The sequence below is a fragment of the Pezoporus occidentalis genome, unplaced genomic scaffold (genome assembly GCF_034315485.1).
Source record: "Pezoporus occidentalis ecotype Australia unplaced genomic scaffold, CSIRO_AGI_Poc_V1 ctg156, whole genome shotgun sequence".
NCBI classification, from domain to species: domain Eukaryota; kingdom Metazoa; phylum Chordata; class Aves; order Psittaciformes; family Psittacidae; genus Pezoporus; species Pezoporus occidentalis.
Genome location: NW_026913383.1, coordinates 180849 through 188284, shown reverse-complemented (window position 1 = coordinate 188284; position 7436 = coordinate 180849).

The following is a 7436-nucleotide window of genomic DNA, read 5'->3' as shown; positions in this document are numbered from 1 at the left end:
CAGCTTGTAATTAGTATGTTCTAATTAGATGCTGAAAGACACACAACTATCCACAATTAATTCTATTCAAGATACTGCTTAGGGAACATCACAACTAAGTTAGAAAAGACCACAAGTGCCAAAAAATGTGAAAGCAATGCTAGGAGGCTCCCATTATGTGGCCTACTGAAAAACAGAAAACTCCTTTTGTATAATACCCTGAATTTATTTTAAACAATCCAGTTCTTATGACCATAATTAGTTACACTACAGCTCCTGAGAAAACTAAACTACTTGTAGTCCTAATAAACTAGCTATTAACTTGTACCCATAAATGTCTGCTTTTAGGAGCAGTATATTTAATAGTTTGAAAGAATCATTATGATTTTCAATTAGGACTTTTATTTTTTTTTTCCATTAAATCATCTTTCGGGGGGGGGGGGGGGGGGGGGGGGGGGAACACCAAAGATGTTTCGTTAAATTTAAATGGACCAGACAATTCCTCTGACTAAAATCCAATTTTTAAGTGCTGTAATGGGTAAACCAATGCTTTGAACTGTGAATGTTGATAATACACAAGGCAAACAAAAAGGAGAGAGCTGCACAAATCTTTGGACCAAGTTCTGCTTTAAGGAGATTACTCTGGGCCTTGCTAATCGGGGAAAAAAAAAATTTGATTTCAGCAGAAAAAAAAAAACATTCATTTTTTAAAAGTACAGAGGGCTTTCAGAATGTGTTTAAGAATCATGGAGGGGGAAGGTGTTAATAACCAAAGAGGGAAATTCCACATATCACATTACAGTGAACACAAAATTGGGTGAATACAGTCAATGCTTGTTATGTAATCTATGCAATAATCCCCATTTTAACAGATAAATTATGCATCTTATAAGCAATGCTATCATGATTTTAAGCACTTCAGGCATTTTAGACTCAGGAGGATGAAAATAAAGACTTGGCACTGTGATACTAACACATGCAGAATGTGATTACTTTTCCCTGTATGGTGTACTATGCCTGCTAATTAATCTGGAGAGCCTCATCCGAGCATCAAATCCACAGATTAACTAAAATGGAAAGCAGTCAATTTATTTCTCTATTAAAACTAACTAAGCAGGTGCAGAAATAATAAGAAAGGAAAAAAAAAAAATCCATTTCTCATTAGCTCAGATACTCTTTTCCAATCCTGAATGCTGAATATGAAGTCTTGACACTTCAGAGAAGCAACATTTGGAAACTGACTCATGCCTGAAGGAACTTCTAGTATACAAAAAATTCCCTTTCCTACAAAGGAACTAAGTGCCTTACACTTGCCAACATTTTAAACTATAGTAGTTATCCCTAGAATAAGAACAGGAAATACAGAAAGCTTATGCTTATTCTAGTACACTCCCAACCTCCCATTACCTTCAGCTGAAGGGGTTTCTTTAACTTGATTTTATATACTTAAAAACCTCCACTTTATCCTTTTTCCCAGTACCTTTTCCAGACTCTCACTGAGTTCACAGAAAATTCTCAAACACAGTGGCAATATAATGTTATCAAAAGTACCTTTCTCTACTCTGACCATGGCACACACTAGCTTTGAATGATGGTCCATCCAAGACAACCCCTATCCAGCTTCTTTTTACAGCTTTATCCGTCCAAACTCTCTACAGAGATTTGTAGCCCTCTACCACATCTTCCAACTTCCTCTTCCAGGCTGAAGACAGCCCTAGCCTAGCAAGTAGATGCTCATAGAGGAGCATTCCCTATCCTGTAACTTGTCACTAGGAGTCGTAAGGACCACTCAACTCTGAATGAGTTAAAGACTTGCAATTCCATCTGCCAACAGTGTATTCCCACTCCCAGCAGAATGTTCAGAGAATGTTCTCCTGCCAAGCTGAAAAAGTTCTTTTGAAGTTCCTGAAAGTTGTTTCAGAGGGATTACAAAAGACTCCTCGTGACAACAATATCAACATCTCACCAAGTCTCAAGATTTCATTCTAGAAGTCATAAGACCTTAAGGAGGTACAAGCTCACATTTTTGTCTTCTGAAATTATTAACTACCTCTCTCTGAAACAGCTAAGTACCTTGCTGAAATTAAAAAAAGGTTGGAAGTAGATAATAGCATAAAAGGTTACAGATCACCTTATTAACATTTACAAAAGTAATACGCAACTTTAAAACAAGAAAATTATTTAAAGTGCCAGGCACAATTAAATATAAATACCATGACTTGTGTAAGATATAAAGCACTGAGAAAAAGTGCCAGTTTCCAAAATGTTTAATTTGCTGATGGAAGCAAACTCAGCAGTAAGAGTAACAGAACCAATTACACTGCTTAGAATTGGAGATGAATAATTTTGTGACAGCTACTACTAGCAACAAGCTATAAACTTCAGCGCCTGCAGTGACTTAGTTCAACCAGAATGAAGTCATGAAACGAAAGACAAAGTAGAAAAAAAAGAAAAAAAACAACATATGGAGGGAAGTTCAGTATTTTAAGAAGATGATATCTGAAAATTGCTTTCTCCTATGCCCTCCCCTCCACCGCCCACCAATCTGTTGCGTATTTCAATAAAGCTACTGAACTAGTCTAGCTAAGTTGGCTTGAATACAGCTGTGAAGCCACGGCAATCTAGATTTTATTTCGGTGCATAGCTGAACACAATTTAGTTAGTTCTGGTTTACCACACATGTAACAATACTTTTGTATTTGCACACAAACTACATAACTATCTGACAGTATTTACACATACTCTGTGGTAGTCTACTATTTCTGAAAATGAATCATGAACATATTTTGGTACGTTCATAGCTAGCGCAGATACAAACAGTGCCTCCTGAACCATCACTTTAAACCCCCACAAAGACCCTGTTGCTAAGGCTTTTGCTTGGTTTAAACCAGATTAAAGAAAACCAGCAGTGCCAAGCATTATACTTGGATAGATCTAGCTTCTAAAACTGAATTCTCCTGATGATACTAATTTCAACAAATAGACAAGTAGATGGAAAAAGGCATAATTATCATACCCTTTATGTTAACTGTTGCAGTGATCTCACTGGGACTATTTGTATGAGCCTGTGTATATCTGATTATACAACCAGTATAAATAAGGGTTCTAGAATCAGGCTTAAACCACTTGCCAGTACTTTTGCTGTTCAGAGACACTGTAGTAAGCTAAAGCATTCACTGAAAGCAAAAGGAAGCAATCATCAATAAAATAAATGCAGGTTAACTATCAAACTTGAATAGCATTACTATAAATGTACCAAAATTAAATGCAGTGAAGTCCACTTCAGAGCTGGCTCTAGCAGTGTGAAAGAATACTCTTACATTTTATGTGCAGCAAACTATGCTCTGTGCTATTCATATTTTGAAAGTATGTTACATGGTCAGAATTTAAAATAAAACAAACATTCTGTTCTGTGGTTTTCAGAGGCACAAAACACCTCAGCCTGGGAAAATGAAATAGCAAGCAACATAGTACTTATTCACCAGTATTGTATCATATTGCTGGGCAATACAAATATTAACTGACTTGCATTTCTAACAAGTTAACTAGAACAGATAATACAGTAGCTACGCCAGTCATAGCTAACAAAACACATAATCCAGCATAAAATTACATCTTACTGGCTCTAACATCTAATATGGCATATTGGAGAAAAATATTAAAATATTTAAAAGTATACAAAGATACCAGCAAAATTTTACTCCCTTTCACAGTTTTTGCATTAAAAAAAAAAAACACCACTGTGCAGTCACTTCATGAAATGTTAGATTTTTATCACCTACCATGATAAACCTGATAGCCTAAGTTGCTCCATTGTGCATTTAAGGCACAAATCACTTGTGCCAGCAAGACACAATACCACTCAAGCTATCTTTAAAGAAAACTTTTCAGTTGCATTTTTGTATTGAAGAACAGCAATTTTCTGTCCCTCTTAAGCTACAGTTTTCACACTTTTTCACATTATTCTCTAATCTTCATTCCAAAGTATTCACATCAGTTAAGCCTCACTCCTGAAGGGGTGCACAATCTCTCACAAACCAGGCTAAATTTAAATTAAGGGGGGAAAAAAGAAAAAAAAAAAAAAACACAAAAGAAAAAAACCAAAAATCCTTCAGAATTAAACACAGCCTTTTTTGAAAGTTTGCATATCATAACACTTTTATATTACAGACTGTCACCTCATGGAATCTATCTTCCGCTAATTTTGTCTCAAAATTACAGAAATACTCCTGTAGGAAAAGAAAATTTAGAACTATACACAGCTTGGCATAGTGTTTCTTTTAATAAAGATGTCTCAAAAAAAAACACAAAATAAGCCATCATCAGCTTGACTGAAACACCTTTTTCTAAAATCAAGGATATAGTAAGAAGGAATGGATCTGGTGAAGGATAACTGGGCTGGTAGCACCAAGGCATAGTTTTGATAACCTTCTTCTTCCACCTAGCGGCAAGAAGCTTAAAAAACAAGGTCTTTGGAAGTACAGTCACAAGGTGTTTTCAAACACCAACTCTGTAAGATTCGCTGACATTATAAGGACTGAGAATAGAATTGTTTCTGTAGAATTCTGGTGTTCATGTTTAATTGCACAAGCCATAAACATACTAGTGTAAGGAGCTTAAAAAAAAAAGCACGAGATAAAACTGTTTCAACAATTCTAAGTTCTCTTCATAGGTATACTTTTCTTTCATGAAGCTCAGGATTGTTTTTTTTTATTTGATTACACATACACACACTCACTCAGGTTATTCAGCCTGATCATCTTGTAGGTAAAAGGTTGCAACTATCCAAAGCTGTATTCTGCCTCAACTGCTCAAGTATTTACTAAGAAGAATGGCAGGGAGGAAGAGAGGGGGGAAAATTACATCAAAGTTGCTCAGTATTTCATTAAATTTAGTAAATCAAATACAACAATAGTGTGAACTAAGACAGGTAATTCTATAGCCCTATGGACAGGGGGATGGTTGCAGCAGAACATAAGAACTAATTAAAAGTTTCTGCAAACCACTTTTGAGCACTATGTAACAGCAATAAATTCATTATCTCAACAGCAATTTTAAGTAACAGCAGTATTTTCAAGCTTGTATTCTGCTTCTCCTTAGTCACAACAGAACAGAAATAGAAAATGTATTAAACCAAACGTGTATTTTCAGAGGAAATGACAAGTTGACATTATGTTCTTGTTTTAAACTAACTCTGGCATTAAACCTGGGGAAACTCCATCCATTATCCTTTATGTGGAATCTTCTCCTGAAAAAGGACAAGAACAGGGGAATTATTTCCTCAAGTTTCAAAAAAATTAAAAATTAAAAAAAAAAAATTTGCATCCGTACACTGTCTCATAAGCTTCTTACCTCAAAACAATACTAGGACACAGGTCTGTGAAATCTAAGCTGTGACAGTAACTCGTATGCCTCCAGCTGTTCACATACACAGATTTTGCAAGAAACCAGTATCTTTTGAGGCTGTATGCTCCCTCAGTTCAGCTGAAATTGTCTAATGGACATAAAAATTGTGGCAGTGGCAGAAAGGTGATGACAAAATTGCCAGAAAGGCAGGAAGGTAGTGATAAGCCAACAGCCTCACTTCCTTAGGAATTCTGGTTAAATACAGTAAAATAATTAAAAATTGACACAACATTGATTTTTCACATCAGAAAATGTCACACTTAACGTTACCTACAGCCTGGATAAAAAACACTGTGCACTCCCAGTAAGTATTCTCCCATTTCCTAAATAACAAAATTCCTCCTGCATCTTAGACTTAATACATCACATGATACAACTGGTATAAAACCAAATACTATCCACATGAATTTTTTATTTTTTTTTTTAAGAGAGCAATGGATAAGAAGTGCCTACAGAGTTTAAGTGTTTAAATCCATTACAAAATGAAATGGATTTGTGGATAGAGTGCCTGCTTTCTATCATGCAGCCCTGCATTTCATCAAATTTGTATCCCATATAAAGGGTATCTAGTGGGACAATTTAGCAAGTTTATCTGTATTATTCTTCATACATGTTTGACATACAAAACCAGCACAATACTGAATGCCTACATATGTACGCATGTATATACACACATACATTAGCTAGACTGGATTGAATGACCTTCCTTCTATACTGAGATTAATAATTAATGAACACATACTTAGATGGAGCTCATGCAGAACAGTCTGTTCTGTCTTTTCCTCTTGTCAAAAAGAAGAAATTCAGGAAAGGCAGACTACAACTGGACTCCACAATGTAAAACAAGGTCCAGTTTAAAGCAGATCAGTGCAAGAAAACCACCAACTAGCTAGTCATCTCAATGAACACTGATAGCCATCCATGCAAAGTCCTGGGAGCTTTAAGTGATGCTGGCAAGCATTGTGTTATTCATTGATGAGCCATGAATTCACTACTACGTGCTGGAAAACCACGCTTCCATCTAACATGTGCCTCATGTAGAGACTGTCTCCTAAAGTAACTTCCTATCAAGGGATTCACTTAACTTAAAACTTTAGAAACAAGTCAGTGTACAAATTCCAGCTCTGCACTCCATGAACACATATGGAAACCTGATGAAAGCCAGCACTTAACAGCTCAGACTGTTAAGGCTTAAAATTATACAAGTGACTCCAACAAGTGGAGTACCATGTGCCTTAAATAAAGTCTGTATGATAATTCCCATTTTCAGAAGCATCCAACATTAAATTTTGTACTGCAGAGACAATTATTTTGCTTTAAAATACTTATTTAGGGAAATTAATCTACTTCCCTCAAAGTTTATAATTTGCAGCCAAAGTCAAATCTGAAGTAGTCAGCTTGAAGTGGGAGTGAATACGAGATCAAGGCTCTGAATAAATAATTTGATTTATTGTTTTTTACGTACAAAACATTATTCATCATGTGAAAAACACCTTTGCGAAAAAAAGGAGTAATCTCATTTTGACCCTCTGCAAACACTTTTTTTTTAAGAAACTACTGAAAACAAAGACTAAAAGTTTGACAAGTTTTTTTGTGGGTTTTTTTTTTTTTTTAACCAAAATTTCAAAAGCCGCTTTGAGATGTTGGTGTCTAGAAGGTGGTTTTAATTAATATTTTTGGATAATTCAGTATTTCAGACTGATGGCAGCCTTTAGAAGATTGTATGTGGATGGAAGGTAGAAAAGAAACCAAACAATTGAATGTACAATACTTATACTTTTCAATAGATGGCACTTTATATCAAGAAATCTACAGTGCCTAATTAAGAGAGAGCAAAAACAATTTGATGTACGAGTGCACTAACATGCCAAAGTCTCCATCCAAAAAAGCCCAATACCCTTAAATTTGAAAGTATACCTCTATAAATTTGAAATATACCTTCTACTGAAAGTACAAATAAGGAATCTAAAGCCAAACAAAAACTCTGAAGGAACATTCTCAGATATTAATCACATAGAGATGTTTTTCACAAAGGCAAGCATATTACCTGT